Source organism: Myotis davidii, unplaced genomic scaffold (genome assembly GCF_000327345.1).
Source record: "Myotis davidii unplaced genomic scaffold, ASM32734v1 scaffold217, whole genome shotgun sequence".
Classification (NCBI taxonomy): Eukaryota; Metazoa; Chordata; class Mammalia; order Chiroptera; family Vespertilionidae; genus Myotis; species Myotis davidii.
Genome location: NW_006290034.1, coordinates 1,188,902 through 1,208,544, shown reverse-complemented (window position 1 = coordinate 1,208,544; position 19,643 = coordinate 1,188,902). Strand labels below are relative to the sequence as shown.

At 43.6% G+C, this 19,643-nt stretch overlaps 2 long non-coding RNA genes across 4 annotated transcripts; one reads left to right on the top strand and one right to left on the bottom strand.

The window, feature by feature from the left end:
* The first annotated feature begins 3,184 nt into the window (after positions 1–3,184).
* On the top strand, positions 3,185–14,998 carry LOC102752265. Of its 3 annotated transcripts, XR_001513710.1 has the most exons (5): positions 3,185–4,637; positions 5,404–5,463; positions 5,633–5,770; positions 6,060–6,400; positions 14,693–14,998. It is a non-coding gene; the product is annotated as an uncharacterized LOC102752265 (long non-coding RNA). The 3 variants fall into 3 exon arrangements; XR_435627.2 differs by lacking the exon at positions 3,185–4,637 and having other exon boundaries at positions 5,243–5,463; XR_001513709.1 differs by lacking the exons at positions 3,185–4,637; positions 14,693–14,998 and adding an exon at positions 13,142–13,217 and having other exon boundaries at positions 5,243–5,463.
* On the bottom strand, positions 13,028–15,058 carry LOC107182952. Its single transcript, XR_001513711.1, has 2 exons — positions 14,992–15,058; positions 13,028–13,437 (listed from the first exon to the last, which is right to left on the bottom strand). It is a non-coding gene; the product is annotated as an uncharacterized LOC107182952 (long non-coding RNA).
* Positions 15,059–19,643: the final 4,585 nt, after the last annotated feature.

Here is a 19,643-nt window from a genome sequence, read left to right as displayed (position 1 = left end):
AGCCGGGGGGTTCCCGCAATCCACGCTCACAGCACTGCTCACCTGGGCAAGGCAGGGACCTCTTTAGAGCTAGCTATAGACCATTTTTCGGTTTGCCTTTCTCTCTCTCTCTCTTTCTCTCTCTCTCTCTCTCTTCCTTTTTTTTTTTTTTTTGATGTAAAGTGAACAATGAAATCATTAATTTAAATTGTATGATGTAAAGAATGTCAGAAAAAAAAAAGACAATACTATACAAAGTTACTAGTACCTTGAGACTTCAAACTGCTGTCATAGTTGAATGCTGAAATACCAAAAACCTACAAGGAAATGACAAAATTGCACGACTAAGAATATCGCTGTGCTTGTGTCTTAAAATAACGACATTCCCATCAGGTGGGCTTGTCTAAGTGAGGCACGTACAGAAGTGCATGTTTACAGAAGGCTCTGTAGTGGTTGGTGATTCGATTATGATGACCTTATTGTAAGAAATAAAGTTGCTTAGGTGCTCAAGGTGCCTCTTAGAGGGAGCAATTCTCTTGCCTGAGTTTCTTATTCTTTACATGAGACTGAGGTGCCAGATGGCCGCAGGAAAGCATGCCAATATTTTCATAATTGCGTGTTTATCCTTTGAATTGTTTAGGAGACTTTTAAAAAATTATCATTTAATATAAAATAGGGCGTTTTACTTGGACAGAATTATTTGTTAAATCATTTTGCATTTGTTAACATTTGCCTTTTAAGATATGTGACAGTAAACAATGTCTATGTAGAAGCAATTCTATTTCAGGAGTCCCAGTTTTAATAATTACATATCATGCTTTAGGTGGGGAAAACTACCAAAAAGTTAAGATTGCCTACTGTAACTTCATGTTCAGGGTTTTAAATTTAGTTTATTATTTCCTAATTTCATTGATTTTCTGACATTTATCTATTTGTCTATCTACTGGAACACCCACACACTCATCTAATATATATATATACATCTGGCTCGACACGGCTGCCTGAGTTTGTCCTACCTAGGTAACCTAGTTTTCCCTTCCCACCCTTCCATCTCTCATCTGTTCAAGATGCTGTACAATCCAACCTGTTCTCTACATCTCTCTGCTCACCAGCATGAAATCCTCTCCTTCCCTCCAACACCTGCAGTCTTTCATATTGCTGTCATCAACTTCCCATGTATGTACGTCTTCCTCGCCGTTCTCAGAACGTCACGGTGAATAAATACTTCTGATTTTACTCGTGGTTACCGCCCATGAATTATTGAGAACAGAGTGCATCCTGAGTAAATCTTTGTCAGTCGCCATCTACTTGTCTTTTGCAAAAGCTAGCAAATAAAACATAATCGAGCAAAAAAACTCCACAAATCTCCACTGCCATGCCATACATTCTACACAGGAGAGCCATGACATGCTTATGAGGGAAATGTTGAGTGTAAACTCCTTATTCTCCCATATGACATGTATGTGTTATTGTGTGTATCTATATCTATCTATATATCTGTATATACTTTAACAGTAAAATATAATAACAATTCTGATGAGCTTGTTACATCTTTTTAAACTTCATTCTCCCATATTATCTCCTGCCTGACTATAGCTTGGGAAGGTGAGTGACAGCATTATAGTCCGTTTGTTTAGGAGGAAACTGGTATTCAGAGGATTATAATTTGACTTAAAGACTTAGTCATTATTCCTTCATTAGCTGAAGTGGGGGGAGGGTGGGGGAGGGATCCCACAATTAGAATCTCGGAGTCTTCCAAACCAGGACCTCTCAAAATATCTGTAGCGAAAGACCAGTTTCCCGCCCACTCCCCATCTGTCACCAGCCATTATCTTTAAATAATATAAGATAAATGAACTGCCAGAAAAATGAACAAAAATATATGCAAGAAACAAATCCAAATGTTAATTATTAGATGGGGCTGCCATGGAAGGACTTGCACAAACGGCTCAAGAGTTTCTGAAATGGTTCTCCTCCATGGGCTTGCCGGTTTGAAGGGTAACAAGCATCAAAAGGACCAGCTCCAGTCCCTGGACCCCATGTTGAGGATGGGCTGAGTCAAGCATGACGTATCCCTTCTGAGATCCTCCTGCTCATGCAGCATGTGCCGCCTAAGTGGCCGTGTCTACCCTCAGGTGATCTCCTGCCACAATTTACACCTGATGGCACTGGAACCGAAGGTTAGGCTGGCCCATCTATGGCCAGACTTGAAATGATGAGCTGGGCCCATCAGGGTCTTTGTGTGTGTGTGTTTGTTTTTGGTCCCTGGAATTAGATCTACAAAGTGAAGAAAGGGTTTTCTAAGACCTCCTGAGGTTCTGTTCATGCTTCCATTCTGAGCGAGCTGCAACTCTGGGTGAGCTGTAAACGCTGGGCTGGGCAGGGACAAAAGTGGAAGATGGATCATTAAAGGTCCAACCGCTGCTTGGGCTGCGACATAAAAAACTGCGTAACTCTAGAATTACCTTCCGAGTCCCATATCCCTTAGCCCCAGGCTTGAAACTGCCTTCTCTTTGAATGTCCTAAGATATAGATCCCATTATTTCTTGCAGTGTGTAAATATACTCTAGCTGGCATAAATGGGTCTCTGAATTATTCAAGAAACTTAGCTTATCTGAGATAGAGCTGAAGGCTTTCCCCATTATACCAAATAAGCTTGTGTCAGAAACAATTGATGCCATAGTTGGAAGACGTTAGCACCCTCAATGTCAGTTGGGCTCTCGGTCTGGGATGAGATGGGAAGTCGAATTAGGTGGGTCTGGTGGGACTGCTTGCTACCAAACACCTCTCTCCTACGACCTACTATCTACTCTTCTACTTCTTTGAAAATGGTTGATTACATTTTCCAGTTAAGTCTAGTCTGATTCTGCTTAAGGAGGGAATCCCTTGAAGTGATACCAAATTGCCTCACCTAGCAAAGCCTACATACCTCCCCTGCCCTCGGTCTGACTACCCGTTTCAGAGCTCCACGGTCTGACGGACCACACCTGTGCTTGCAGTTTGTACTAAACCAGACCCGAAGCATGTGCTAGAGGCTTCCGGAACCAGCCAGAAATCCAAGGTGGGGGTGTGAGATGAAGGGCACAGTGATCGTCAAAACACGTTTTATTGCCCTGACACTTGTGGGCTGTTTTATAAATCAAGTGTTCATGATTGTTTAACCCTCAACTAGACTAAAACAGCAGCCTTGCTTTGCAATAAAGATGTATCTTTCAGCGTAAACATTCCTTGATGACTCCCCAGTACATTCTAAATGTTAAGATGACAGTCCCTGGAATTAGGTCTCCTCAGCGAAGGATTTGCTACCATCGCCCAAGGTTCTGGGCACGCTTACATTGGAGCTGCATTCCGCGGCCATGTCAGAGGCTGACGACACGGGGGCTTAGATTACAGTGAGCCCCAGGGACTCTTCCTGAGCCCGGAGGACACAGAACTAAGAGGTGTGCCTTTGAGTCACAGGAGGGAAGGGCTGTTGGATGGATCTGTGCAGTGGTTTATGTTGTTGTATCGGGTGACGGGTAGCCCCAGTTCTCAGGAGGGTCCCAACAGCCTGCTTTCTAAAGCTGGAGATTAGGGCAACCACGGTGACCAGCACAGCGATGCTCCGGCAGAGACGACAGGTCAGGCCTGGCAAAATGTGGGGGTTAGGCTCTGTGCCTGGGGACCCATCTGTCTGACACAAGTATAATAAGGCAATTAATGTACTTATTTATATTGCTCATACAAACCACATATTCCCCCAAAACGGTCAATGTAAACCTTCTCCACGGTTCTCTAGAAATGAGGGTTCCTATAAAAATACAAAGCAAGGTTCAATAATGAAACGGCTGCTTACATACGTAAAGCTTTGAGGAGTGATAGTAGTCTACTATTTTTTGAAAAAACCGAAACTATTAAATACAACATCTTGACAAAAGAGTGATGATAGGAAGGGCCTGTAAAATCGACATTTACGTTGCTAGTTCACGTGGGCAGCACTCGTGTTTATTCATTAGGATGGATTTCATAACCTAAACATAAAATGAGGCCCAGAAAGATGATGAGAACGTGGAGAGGAAGAAATGCCAGAGTGCGTGCCTTGTCTTTTCCCTGGATGTTGTGTTTGCACCCCCGTCGTTATTAGAGCTTTCGTTCGCACTCGGTGACGAATCCCCACTCCTCTGTACATTACTTTATTACGTATGTACTTCGCCTTCTCACCACTTCTGCTCTACAATCTGTTGAAACCAGGGTATGTTTGGGTTTACGCTTCATCCGTGATCCTTGTTTTTACAGAGCAAGTAAATGATCATAAACGTTTAAAAGTCGTTTTACTGGTCGACAATAATCTAGCCCAGAATGATGAACAGTATGAGACTTAGGACCGTCCGAAGTTTTATGCGAAAGAACGAACCCCTCACCCATATTTGCTCTCAATAAAGTGAATGCTGTCAGTGACCATGTTGCATATGTGAAGCTCACACCTTATGGTAGCACCAGCATCTGAAGAGAAACGACATGCAAGTCCCTGGAGAGGAAGAAGGCAAGTTCTTTCCCTGCCCAGGAACTCGGGTCTGAGTGTCATGGCCTGGCTGCTCCCTCTGTCGGCTCCAGGTGAAACTGCACAAGGACCGCCATTGGAAGAGCAAAGGGAACCCTTTGACCTCGGAAAGAGCAAGGTATTATGTTGCATAGATTTTTTTTCTTTACACAGAAGCTGTATTTATGCCATCGTCAGTACGTTCCAGTTGTTAGGAGACTATGGGTGAAAATCAATAATTTTTCTCCCCAGAATTTCCTTCTAGTCGCTGACATTATTACAGCCCCAGAGCGTCTCCTCTTGGTCACTAGAAACATGGCTTTCTATACGTGACAGCAGCGTTCCACCTTCCTGTCTGGTACTCGATTTACAAATTATGTTTGTGGTTACTTATAATTAACCATGTAAAATCGCATTCACTCATGGCTCTATTCCTGACTCAGAGTTCGTTGCTGTTCACACTGGCGGCTGTATTCCAATGGAACCTCAGTCTTCTCAATTAGCTCTGTTTTCTTTTTCTTTTTTTGGTAATCCTCACCCGAGGATATTTTTCAATTGATTTTCAGATAGCGTGAAAGAGAGAGAGAAACATCGATGTGTTTCTTTTTACACTTTTTTTGGTAATCCTCACCCGCACATGCCCCGACCAGGGCCCAGGCCAGGGAGGAGCCTGCACCCGAGGTATGTGCCCTTGACCGGAATCAAACCCCGGACTCTTGCGTCTACAGGCTGATGCCCTATCCACTGAGCCAAACAGGCTAGAGCAGCTGTGTTTACTATCTATTTATTTTCATTTGCTTTGATACACTTGAAAATGCATTAGCACCCCCCTCCCAAGTTCCCATTCTGTGCAACTCTTCAAAACTCTAGGATGTGCTGAATAATAAAAATAATAATTTCAACAGAAAATCAAGACGGCGCCGAGTGTTGCCATGGAGCCACAGGAATAACCCATCAAACAGGAGGTAAGATTTTTGTTTTACTTATCAATGGTGAGAACTGTCATTTTAAGTTAACTCCTTTGCAGTCTACAGTCTATCTTTATACGGAAAGAAAATATACAATGGGGCTCATTTTGTAAAAGAGAAGAATTAACTTAAAGTGTTTTTGTTTTGTTTTGTTACTTTTCTATAGAAGTACATATACATGAAAAATGTTGCTGGGCATCCACTCCCTTCAATTCAGCTGTTTAATAAAATTATGGGAATTCTAATGAGTTTGAAAACTCCTTTGCTCTGGCTTGTACTAACATGCACCGGGTCCTCCTCACAGGTACGCTTCCAAAATTCCCCTCTTACTAATCAGAAATAAATTCATACCAATGTGCAAAATGGCTTTATTTTTTTAAAGCTCAGGACATAAGATTCTTTAGGAAAACAGATTTTTCTCATTTGTCATTCTTCCCACCTATGGTAACGGTATTTTAAGCGTCTTATTTATTTTAGCAAAGGGTGAAAATACTTAGTATGAAATCTGTTAGGTGCAGAAAGTACCCAAGTACAATTTTCTCTCATGTTGTGGAAAATGCTGTCACTTACAAAAGTTCTATTTTCCCAATCAGACATCAAGTGATGGTCTCATCAGCATAAAATAATGTTGGATTTCACGTGTTCTCCAGGCATCACCCTTACTCCCATCTCAGACCCTCGGTATTTATTTCTCCCATAATTGCTCTTTGTCTTGTGTAATTGATCAGCCACGCATACAATACAAGGTAAGTACTATCATTATCCCCGTTTGCAGATGAGAATCCTCTGGTGCGGAGTAGTTATATAATTCTTAAAATGTGAACCCACCTTGTTTTAATAATTAGACTTCTACCCATCTACCTACTTGTTCAAACAAGAAATGCCAGCGTGTGGAAGAACTAAAGAGCAGAAGTGTGAAAAGGGATGCTATAAGGTAAGGAAAGAAAACCTGGATGAAAAGGCGGTGGGGGAAGCAGCAAACAATAGGCAACAGCAATAAATGTGTTGGGGGCCACTATACAGATTTGTGACAGGCGGCAATGGAATATGGATAGGAAGCAGCATGAGCAAAAAACTCATCCAGGTAAACACGGAGAGGGAAGACTCTAGTAAAGGGAAGAATAAAGGTGTTCTTGGCCTCTAACATGAGGTGGTTGCAGAATTCCAAGAGAGTACCTTCTGTATTAGTTTCTAAAGCAAAATAAAGAAGCATTTATGGCCCTAACCAGTTTTGCTCAATGGATAGAGCATCAGCCTGTGGACCTAAGGGTCCCGGGTTCCATATGCCTGGGTTGCAGGCTCGATTCCCAGTGGGGGGCGTCCCATCAATGATTCTCTCTCATCATTGATGTTTCTGTCTCTACCTCCCTCTCCCTTCCTCTTTGAAATAAATAAAAATATATTTTAAAAAAAGAAGCATCTATAGTTTCTGGGATTAAAAATATCACTGATGGTGATTATGGTGATCTCTCAGGTGACTAATTTATGATGGCGGAAAGCATTATTAACTTAGCAGATGGACTGTGTAGAGAGTCGGAAGCTCAACTCCTGGCTCTCCAACTTCCTGTTATGTGTGTGATCTTGGCAGTGGCAAGCCTCAGACACCGCCCACTGGCTCACGGTAGCTGATAAAGTGCATCTCTTCCCAACACCCCCTTCCCTGACATCACACTGGGTGTGTGACATCAGCCAAGTTGTGGTTATTTACACACACACACATTGGTAAACACTCTAACTTCGGGTTTCATTTCCCCTTTGTCAGTCAGCTTACCAGCCCACCACTAGACCTTGGGCAAGTTCCCTAACCTTTCTGAGCTTTAATTGTTGTTTTTTCATCTGGAAAAAAAAAGAGAGAGAGAGAGAGAGGACAGGTCCTCGTAGGATTCTGGAGACCTTTTCAATGGATGATGGATTTCACTTGTAGCCAGCACCTAGGCATCCTCAATGATGGCTGCACTCTAGGAGTTTAATCCAGTTTATTCCACAGAACATGGAGCCAGTGTGCTTTCCTAATGTGCTAGGAAGCATCTCAACTAGTCCATCAACACTCCCAGGAGAGGAGGGTTTGCAAAAACAATGTGACTGGCATTACAGATGAAATGGTATCTCCTGCATGTTATCATTTTTTTTTTTTGTAAAGAAGATAAATGATTACTAATACTTATCTGGTAAATTTCTTTTACATGGTAAGCTTACAAAACCCATTTCCTCCAGTGACTCATATATAGAAGCTCAAGGGGTCTTAACCCACCACCCTTAAATTAGGTTAAATCCAGGGCTTCAGATCATCAACACTTCTGGATAAGTCAACGCAAGGACGGACACTAGCGACACATCCCACCGTTTGGAAAGCTTGGACAGAAAACTGGCTGCCAGAGGCCACTCTGTCTGTTGTCTGTCAAGATGGCTGGAGTCTGTATTTCCTGAAACTTCAAGGGTAGGCACTGCAGGAAATGGTAATTGAGGGAAAGACTGCACTGTCTAGAGATACCTCGGCTTAGTTGCCTGGTGAACAACTCTCTCCTCTCAGTCGTCTTCAACGTGGGTTGTTTATTCTTAAGACCCTGGTTTCATGTCTCTCCCCTTGGAATAGAATTCCTTATGCTATTTTACTAGTGAAGTGAGGTCTATACACACGCGCCACTACTGCTGCCACAGTAAAGGACCGTTTCACTGTTAGACAGCTTGTACAAGACTTTGCAGGAAGAAAAGAAGCTGCTGAATTTGAATTGGAATGTCCTTTATTACTTCAAAGACGTGGTCACGGTGGCTAGTTTACGATGACTAGAATCACTCCTCCTGTCCCACACGCACTCACCTCTGCAGCGGGGCCCTGCTGTCCTCTCCCCCTTCACTCGGGTTTGGCCAGGAGGCTTGCTTTGGCCAACAGGACACCAGCCAACATGACAAAGGCAGAGGTTTGACAAGCACTGGCACACGAGGCTGGCTGCCTTTGCTGCCCTGAGACCGGCACGGGAGGAAGCTTGAGCTGGTCCCCTGGAGACCACGTGGGGTGGAGATGAGCCATACCGGCCAGTCCCCCCGGACCAACCAGTCTTCCAAACACCAGGCACTCGAGAGAGGCCATTCCAGATGATTCAGCCTCTGCTGAACTGTTTGCTAACGGGATAACCAACTTAACCTCCCACAAAATCATAAGCACAAACAGAATAGTTGTTTTAGCCAATGGTCAGCTGATCTGCAGCCCATGGGCCAAAGCCGGAGCACCACAGGCTTTTGAAAATAAAGTTTTATTCAAATGCACCATGAAAACTTTATTTTCAAAAGCGTGTGGTACTCCGGCTTGGCCCACGGGCACTACCAAACACCACTGCGCCTGAGTTAGCATGCAGACAGGGAGAACAGCCTAGAGAAGGAAGAGCACACAGCGAAAGGAACCTTCGTCGCCTACAAACCACGTGGAGCCGAGCCCACCCTCACTGGGGGCCATTCATCTTAGACTTTTACCCGCAGAGAGACCCAAGCTCCGATCTTCCTTAAGCCACTGAATGGTATTGGATGTCTCTCATGCAGCAGGCTGCTCTCATCCCAAACAACACGATCCTTGTATGCAATCTGCATTGCCCCTAAAATGACTCAGCGGGTAGAACATCGGATCTTGGGTCAGGAACTCTAGGGAACTTGGATAAAACTTTGCCCCGATCTTCTAAATTGGCCAGAGGCGAGGCACTACAGTAACTGATTTTGTTTCCCTCGATAAAAATATGCAACTTCAGGTAGGCTAAGCAGGGATTTTGAAAAGTGACCTTCCCTAATGCCTCCCTCTACTGAGCAAACAGTGCCCCAATAACTGGGATTGCCCTAGGCATGTGTCACCTTAGTCCCAAGAAATGCTTACCTACAACACAGTGCCTTAGGTAATCTAATGGGGAGAAAGCAAGGTGAGTTTTTGGCATGTGGGCTGCGTGGGATAGTTTCTCCTTGGAAAGACTCATATACCCCTTTGTGAGGCAACGAGAAGAAAACTGAATATACACTGAATGACAGCATCCAATAGGTCTCAAACTGCGGTGTGTGTGAAGGGAACTCACTAGACGTGCAAATGTGAGTTCTTGCTTCCCCCGGCCCCCCCGCCACATACACATACCCTCCCAGGGGCTGTGTTTTAGCAGACTAGTGTGCACAGCAGTCAGCTCCACATGTAAGTACAGACCCCGCGTGGTTCTGAAAGGGAGTCAGATCCTTTGAGAATCCACATCCATAGAGGAAATTAAATTCAGAGATTAAGACTCACCCCCAGGAAGTACAGAAATCTGGAGAAAGAGCGTTAAATCAAGGTTTCCAGAAGGAAGTCTTCTGGATTTTAAAATGCCCTTCTGTGAACAATCCTGTGAAAACCTAAGGAAGAATTACCAAATACGACAGCAAACATGGCATTGGCCCATTTTTGCCTGTAAACTTCCTACTGGGCGTTCGGTGTCCAGTTGAAAAGTAACCTGTTTGGAAGTTATATCAAGGGTCCCGGCCGTGCCTTCACGATCCTCCAGTTCCCAGATCAACATGATTTAGGTCATCTAAAGGCATGTCTTCCCTGACGACTAAATGCTCTGAAAGGAAAGAAACCGTCTCTTTCTTGCTCACCAAAGCATCCCCAAGCTTATTAGGAGGCCAGGAATACGCCCAAGTGCTTAACCAGGATTTATAGAATGAATCTCTGAATGGAAAAATAGCTGGTTGATCTTACATAGAAAATGGACATGAACAGTAATGCGAATGGGCTGAAATTGCCTAAAGGGTGTGCTTATGTCAAACAGATCACGACTCAAGCAATAGAGACCCAACAGAGGGAGGTGTATTCAGAAGATAACGTTGGGTCATGGCCCTGGAGGATTAGAGATAAAAACCCCTTGTTCAGAACAAGTGCACTGCAAGGACGATCCATAACTTGGGGAAGGCAGTTGGAACCACTCTGATTTTCTGCTCTGTATTCTTTATAATGACCGTGGTCATTCTTCTATGTTATTAACTATTCTTTTGGATACCACAGAGGATGGTGAAGCTGGTGTTTAGATTTCCCAGCTAGCAGATAAGTAACCATCTCAGAATTTGAGCAAATAAAAGCACAACTGAAACGTGGAATCTAAGAACAGCAAACTCCTAGAAACAGAGAGTAGCATCAGGGTCATCAGACCCTGGGTGATGAGGAAAATGGGGGGACGTTGGTCAGGGGTACAAACCTTATGATATAAGTTGAATAAGTTCTAGTTGAATGGTGAGTATGGGTAATAACACTGTATTGAGTACATGAAATTTGCGAAGAGAGTAGATCTTCAATGTTCTCATTACAAAAACACAAACAGAAACCATCACCACCGCCAAAACCCGTAACAGTGACTATGTGAGGTGATGGACGTGCTAATTATCTTGATTGTGGAGATCATTTCACAATGTACCATGTAAGTACAATCTGTCCTCCATATCCGAGGGTTTTGCATCCACAGATTTAATCAAGCACAGATAAAAAATATTTGAAAAAAAATCCCAGAAAGTTCCAAAAGACAAAACTCACATTTGCCATGCACTCGCCCCATGTTGAATCCTCGCAAATAAAGGAATGTGCGGGCGCACCGCTGTAGCCTCTATACCAGCAGTTCTCTACCTGTGGGTCGCGACCCCTTTGGCGGTCGAACAACCCTTTCACAGGGGTCGCCTAAGACCACTCTGCATATCAGATATTTACATTACGATTCATAACAGTAGCAACATTACAGTTATGAAGTAGCAACAAAAATAATTTTATGGTTGGGTCACAACATGAGGAACTGTATATTTAAAGGGCCAGAAGGTTGAGAACCACTGCGAGTCTATACAAATACAGGCTGGATGCCGATGCAATACCATTTTATTAAGGGCACTTGAGCATCCTTGATGCTGGTACCCATGGGGGAGTGGGTCCTGGAACCTGTCCCCCAGACACGAAGGGACAACTGTATATCAAACCATCACATTGTACGCCTTACACAGATCCAATTTCCACTCGCCAATTATCCCTCAATAAGGCCGGGGAAAATGCTCAATGAACTTAAAACATAGTCTGCCTCTCCATAGTCCACCTACATTCTGACAGAATTGTTCTAACTGGAAGTAAAATATGTTATTTGCCTGCTTTACACTTCAGGACTCTGTGTATTCCAAGCGTGAAGGGAAAACATAAAGGACACGCGTACCTTAGAGGAGCCATGGGAAGAGCTGGTGAACAGGACAGCAGGGCAGAGCCAAGGGCGCTTCACCTGGGCTCCACCTGGGTCTCCTTAGTCACATTAGGGGGCGGGACCAAACGACTGGCAAGGCTACTATTAGCTCTCAAATGCTGATAAGCTCAGAGCCTTTAGAAAACATGGCGTCTTCAGCAGAAAACACCACTGAGAACCTATTTTTTCTTTTTTAAATCAATATTCCTTTTATCTATAATGGAAACAAGTTAAAGATAATAGGCCTAATGGTCACAAATCCATTAAATATTTACTAGTTTCCCTCTGGATGACCATCTCAATTCAATCCACAGTCTACACAAAGCACCGATACTTTCAAAACTTATACGCGTGCACGAAGGTGTTTATAGCTTCTGGGAAGGGTTTGAGGTGACAGGGGATATAGAGTGGAACCTCATTTCTCGCACTTAATTTGTTCCGGGAGGCTGTTCCAGAAGCAATGGGTTCAAAAATCAAATCATTTTGTCCCATTAGAAATACATAATGTAAATGGAATTAATGCATTCCAGGCCCCCAAATGATTCCGTTTTAACCTTTCTTATTTACAGTACATGTCTAAGGTCTTGTTTAATGTAGAAACACTCCTTTCCTTAAATTATGGAACCACCCCCTACAAATTCCTCATCTATCACTGCCTCCAAAATGCTATCACCTGCTAACTGCTTTGCATTTATCCAATCAACAACAGCTTTCCTACCTATTCAATCGCTTGAGGTGGTTGTTTTGTGAGCGCTTTCACCCCTTTAGCAACATTAGCACTCTTAATGGTCTCTTTATTGTTCGTGTTTTAAAATTGTGCCACTATTGGGTTTCACCAGCAACAAAAGCGCTCTCTCCTTTGTTTGTTGCCTGAGAAATGCTCTTTCTCACGTTGAGGCCAAGGTTTCAGTGTGAAAATGTGTCAGGTCACCCATTTCTGTGAACAACTTGGTTAAGAGCCGAACTGTTGGCGATGAGGGATGTGCGAAAAACCAGGTCTGACTGTACTTCCACAAGTGTTTTGATGCTTATCATTTGTTGACGGGTCTAACGCCCTGAGAACAATAATATCTGTACAGGCCAAGAGCTTACGTTGCTTTTATCATTTTCCCTGTGAATGGCAAACTGTGTAATTTTTTTAAGGGTTCCCTCATCTAATTGTAAAATATTAGGGCCTAGGTTCCAACCACAAAAAGCAACTTCCCCAATCATGTGGTATGCTAATGTTAAAAATAACATGAGTGAATTTCCCTTGAGGGGGAAAGAGGGAGACGTGTACAGACAAGGACATCTGTTTGTCCATAAATCATGGACCACTATTTCATCGTTCTGTATGTTTATCTTATTTCTTTCAAGTCTATGCCCCCACTAGCATGTTGGCTTTTCACATGCAAAGTTATCATTTGTTTTTCTTCTTAGTGACACTGCCATCTTTTTTTTTCTTTCCCCCCGAATATTCACAGCATGGTTTTCTGTACTGGGTGATGTACAGTCAATATTGATTGATTGATGAACCTCGTCAAGGCTGCTGCCGACACCCCCATCCCATCCTCAATGTGACACATACTGTCACTTGCCTACCTGACCAGCCTTCTACCCCGCTGCTTCCAGGGGCTGTGATGCAGGTGGGGCCAGACGCAAGACGGTATCTTCCGACCGACCGACCTAGAGAAGCCTTCCCATCCGGCCTCTGAACAGCCTCTTGAGATGCCCGGGAGCTGCTGCCCTCACCTTGTAGAGCTGGGGAGATAACAGACACCTGAGAAGGCAACGAAGAGGGATTCTGCCCCGCCCTGCCTCTGGGAAACAATTCCCGATGAGCATGATCCTTACATTTTTAAATATATTTTTATTGATTTCAGAGAGGAAGGGAGAGGGAGAAATAGAAACATCAATGATGAGAGAGAATTATTGTTCGGGTGCCTCCCGCAAGCACTGTCCCCCCCCCCCCCCAACAACCTGGGCATGTACCCTGGCCGAGAATAGAACCATGACTTCCTGGTTCATAGGTCAATGCTCAACCACTGGGCCACGCTGGTTGGGCTACCCTGATGTTTAAAATGCAGAAAATATGGCCGAGGGGTGATAAGTGAATAAGCTCAAGGTCTCATTGGGATCAGCTGGTTGTCATCATGCTGTCTCCCCATTCAGGTGCGCCTAGCAGACCGCACCCCTCCGGGCGTTAGCTAAGCTTATCGCTCAGCTTACCGCTCACTATACCATAGCTCGGTGTACGGCTGCCCTACGGCTTACAGGCCTGGGTGTCGGGGTACATAGCACTACAGAGAGAGCAGATGTCATCCAAGGAAGAATACTTAAATGAAATCTAGCAATGCCCATAGTCCTCTGGTCTGGGGTGGGGAACCTTTTTTCTGCCAAGAGCCGTTGGGATAGTTGTAACATCATTCTTGGGCCATACAACATTATCAACTTAAAAATTAGCTCTATTTGGTCAGACATTTAATTAACTCACCCCTAATACCTTGGCGGAGCCAGACCAAATAATTTCGTTGGACTTGTTCGGCCCAAGGGCCAGACATTCCCCACCCCTACTTCACATTAAGAAAATTTTACATGCTCACCAGCAGTTTCAAAGTTAGAGGCTGACCACTGAACACAATCAGATAAAACACACCAAATTCCCTGGACAGACTAGATAGCCCTTTTATGGTTTCGTTTGTTGGTTTTTAAAATCGAAAAGCAGTGGAGCCTCTGAGGACATGGTAGTTAGACTGGAAGTAGAGGTTCGCCACGGGGGTGCCAGAGGCAGTGAGAGCTGGACGTCCGGCACTAATGTGCATCGGGGGGACGCGTGGGACACGGCGCGTGGCCGTGGGGTCAGAGTGGTTCTTCTCTGTCTGTGGGCTGGGGGCTGCAGCTCCCCAGACCCCCTGGCCTGGGGAGTCGGGGAGAGTCCTTCCCGGGTGGGAGGACATAGAGCCGAGAGAGATGAGGTCTAACCATAGAGCTCACAGGCATTTTAAAAATCTCCTTCTCTTTGTGGCTTTCCCCAGGACTGTTGGTCGGCTGCACATACATGCCCACCGGATAGACAGGGGATGGGCCTCCTGGGGCGTACTTCTTGCCAGGCCTGCATCAGTGCGCCAATAAAAGGGAACGTTGGTGCAACATCTACCGACAAGTGCTCCGAGTTATGAACAAGGAACCTTCACTTAATGTTTCCATGCGAGTTCTCCAAGCCCTACATGAGATGCTCCTGTATTTAAATAAAAGACTGATCACTGTTTTCAGCAAATGGGAGAAAGGGTAGCTGTGATACAAAGAGCTCGCAGACAACAAGTAAACGACCAACCTCCCGAATCTCAGTGTCCTCCGCCTTGCGATGTAGCCATCCTTCCCGGTGTGATTCTGAAGCTGAGGAAAATGAGAAGTATGTTAAGCACCTGGTTCATAGAGTGTGCTAGAAAAATGCTGACTTCCTTCCTTCTCTGCTTCTGCTGACTCATGTTTCCGACATCTTAAATTGATGTTGTCAAAACAGGTTTATATATTAATTACTTTATAGACAGAGTTTTCTGTGGGCCAGGGTCTATATTTTTATCTTTGCAGCTTTACTGCCATTTTTTTAAAGTCTTTATTGTTGAAGACTTTTACATATGTCCACCTTTTTCCCCCACTGACCTCTCCCAGCCTGCCTCCATCCCCAACCCCAGGCCTTCAGCACCCTAATGTCTGTGTCCACGAGTTGTGCATCTATGCATACAAGTTCTTTCTTTCCATCCGCCCGCTCTCCCTGCCTTCCCTCTGAGGTTCTAGTCTGTTCGATGCTTCCAAGCCTCTAGGTCTGCTTTGTTCATCAGTTTATGTTGTTCATTAGATTCCACATATGAGTGAGATCATGTGATACCTGTCTTTCTCTGACTGGCTCATGAAAATTAAGGTCCCGATACTGTCAGGTGCTCTGCTAGCCACTGTGCCAGGCGATGGCATATGCTTAGGGTTATAATCTCCCTTCATGTCTGTGGTCACATTCTCTCTCTCACACATCACCCAAAGGCTTCTCTTTTTTTATTGACTAGTGCTTTCTGCTGTTTCTCTTTTCACGACCTCTTTGAAGGCACAGCGTTTACATTGATTTGCCATCCAACTGTTTTTCCTCATTTACAAATCATTCATCTACAATGTTCTCTTGATTTATGCTTTCAGGCTCTTCATATGCCCCTTACATAATTATTTCTAGCTTCCTCGAGTGAGTGATTCATTGGCTTATTTCCATGCTGCCTTGTTTAATGTAAAGTCGGGAAGCATTTCATGGTCTTCGGAGGACGGTTTGGCCGCGTCCACCGGTGTCAAACGTCTGTCATTACAGTGCTGGTCCCACCTTTCGTCCAAGTCAAGAGGCTTTTCCCTCTAAGAGTGGCCCAAGCTTCGGCCATCCCGCCTGTCCTCCCACCTCTATTCTCCCTTCCATGATGGTGACGGATGGATTAGCAGAGCTCGTGGTCACCGAGAGGAGGACAACTGCTTCCTACTCCCCCTGGCCGCCAGGTGTTCCCAGGTACCTGAGTCCCACAAGGAGACTGAGAGAAAGTGATGGAGGGAGGGCGGGAGGCGGGCCCTCACTCTGCAAAGGAAACTTCTTCTCCTTTTGGGAGCCTGCAATGGAGGCATGAGGGGGAGAGAGGGGCTGGGTGGGATGGCTCACCTGGCCCCAGTGGGAAGGGACAGGGAGATGTGTGTGAAATAAGCAAGAAGGTGCTTGGGTCTGACACCGAGGTGCTGCCCTACCTGCCCTGATGGTCTATGACAGGATTGCTTGTGAGAGAGAAACAAATTCCCATCTCACTTAACAACTGCCATTCTGAGGCCCTGCATCGGCCACTGTAATTATAACTATGACAGTCAATCATTTTTAATTTCATTGCATTCTTTTCAAACAATATAGAATGTTCAATTTCTGCCCAGACTTATGTTGACAGAATTTCAGTTGCCCAATAATCAAGTTTTGTAAATATTTCCTGTATTGTATATATATATATTATACAATCTGCCTAATTAATCACATTACCACTTTCCATCAAACACAACTTCTATGGTATATTAACAGGTTCATCTCAAAATAAAAACTTTAATGGTTCCTATATGTTCTGCTTCCTGTCTTTATTGGAATGGTCAATAAGAGACTCCGGACTGAATTGTCGTAATCCTAGCTCCCTAATTCCCAGGCGTGTGAACTTGGGCAGCCTAATTTATCTCCATTTCCTTAGTTTCCATGTGAGTAAACAGGGAAAATGTAGAGTCTACCTCCTTGAACACTAACTTAGAACAGTGCCTGGTGGAGAGTAAGCATTCTTTAAGCAGCTCGGCATTTTATATACATTGCATAAAAAAGATTCTGAGAATGAATGAAGTAATGGAATCTGCTTAACATTGCTCATCCTAGCATTTCCCAAATTTGCTTGAGTGTGGCGTACTGTAGTCATGGCCTGGCCACTGGCCAGCTGGGAAAAACTGTGTTCTATGGAATATGGGCTTTGGAAATGGTGGGATGATTCAGATCCACTGCATTCCTGGGAATTATTCACCTGAACATGGGGGAACTGAATGCAATGTTGGGAGGTCTGCAAGCCCATGGGAGTTAATATGAATGTGTACACATTCCCGGGGGAAAGACACACAGAGGGGATCTTATTCTCATATTTCTCCATGTCTTTTTATGCTTCATTGAAACATCACAGACTAAAATTAGTATTAGTTACCTTCTACTTTTTAAAAAGCATATGTTTATTGATTTCAGAGAGGAAGGGAGAGGGAGAGAGAGAAAAACATAAATGATGAGAGCAAATCATTGATTGGCTGCCTTCTGCACGCCCCACACTGGGGATCGAGCCAGCAACCCAGCATGTGCCCTGAACAGGAATCAAACTGTGACCTTCTGGTTCCTAGGTCGAGGCTCAACCACTGAGTCAGGGCACATATAGGAGGCAACCAATCCATGTTTCTCTCTTTCTCTCTGTCTCCTTTCCTCTTTCTCTAAAATCAATGAACATATCCTCCGGTAAGGATTAAAATACATATACTTATTGAGCACCTACCGTTTGCTAAGCATTCTGTAGTAGAGGATGAGTGCTTTCTTAGCAAAAGACACAAACAATTTCTGTTTAATTTTAAAGAGAATACTTTAGTGGAGAAATGCAATCAATAATTTTTCTCTCAACCTCAGACAATTAAGTTGTCCCTGTTCTCAGATACCCAACTGGAATGTTTCCAACTCTCCTAACATCTCTATTGTATTATGAATAATGTTTCTAGCTCACTAATTTTGCTGCTAATCAAACACTAAAGAGATCCTCTAGACTTTCAATATTCTTTGAAAAAAGCACTCTCAAAATATGCGCAAGGGAATTATAAGTTCATTAGTATACAGTTTTTCAAATCTTGGATTCATGGTTCATTATGTTACCTCAGAGATAAAAACACAAGTTAACATTTATATGACAGTAAAAAAAAATTAGAATTAACATCTGATTATGAGTTTTAATTTTTGAAATTAATCTACAGGCATTTCTAATTTAAATAATTCAAATCAAAAACTACCTTTAATATTTTATCACAAACAATACTTGAAATCAAAATTAGACCCATTTAGAGCAATGCTTTCTCTTTTCACTTTTTAATTTTTATTTTTTATCATACATCTAGTTTGTAAATGCTTTCATTTAAAATAAAAGCCACAGAATTAAACAAAAATAATGCTTTTGAAACACTAAGCCCTCTAAAATATTATATCATACAGTCTAAATAAACTTGCAAAGTATTGCCTTTTCCTCCCCTTACCCAAATATTTAATTTGAAGTTGGCTTCCATTTCATAATTTGGAGTGTCCTCAGAAACCAGTTTATTAGCATCACAGAGGAAAAAAATAATCAATCAAAGGATCCCAAATAATGAGCTTGCCAGGTAAATATTTAAAGGCTTCACAATTACTTACAATGTCTTAACCACAAGGCAAATATCAGTCCTAACAGCTTATAATGAGTCACTCCAGAGTAGCCTGAGAACTTAAACCCAGCTCTTGAAATTCCACCCAGTCCATATCTTTTGGGAGGAGAAAGTGTGTTAGCATCATTTTGACACTCAGGTGTCTGAAATGATGTTAGGTAGTCAGGATGAAGATACCAATAGAAACGAGGAAAACAAGACCCTCAGTGGACCTAGAACTTGTCACATACAGAGACTATAACATACACAGGCCCCAGAGACTACTGAGGACTCAGGACAACTCTGGGAAGGAGCTCTTATCACCTCTCAGTCCCAGAAAGTTGGCCGTTCACCACCACTAGTTCCTTTTTTTTTTTTTTTTTTTTTTTTATCACTTATAGATTCTGAACTCTGCTATCTTTGGGTTTCTGCTGACTCATATATCTGGCTTTTATTTTAATCTGTGACAGTTGAGATAGGGCACTTCTTAATCAGGCAAGGCTCACCCACTACACAACATAGATGGGGCCTCAGACACTCAGTGCCTGTGGCAGACACTAGCCACTGTGACAAACAAAAGTACCTCAACACATTGCCAACCTCACCTAACGGGTGGTTTCTGTCCTTCCCACCCTCCGGGAAGAACTACACAGTGCAACAGGCAACGTCAGCCTCCTGCCTCGCTCCAGCTGGCCAATGGCTACCGGTCACCATGTACAACAGGTGGGACTGTTTTGCAACTATCAGCTGCAATCTGTACCATGTTCATCTGATTGAATAAAAATAGAGAGACCACAGTCTTAACACATACCGGTACACCATTACCCTTCACCAAATTGATTTGAAAGTGATGCTCATATGAAAATCTGCACCTGAAAAGATGCTCAATGCCATTGGTCATTCGAGAATGGAAATCCAAGCTCAATAAGATACACTTTACACCCATTAGGTGGCTACGATGGAAATACGTACAATAACAAGCACAGGTGAGGATGTGGACATACATTGCTGGTGGACATATAA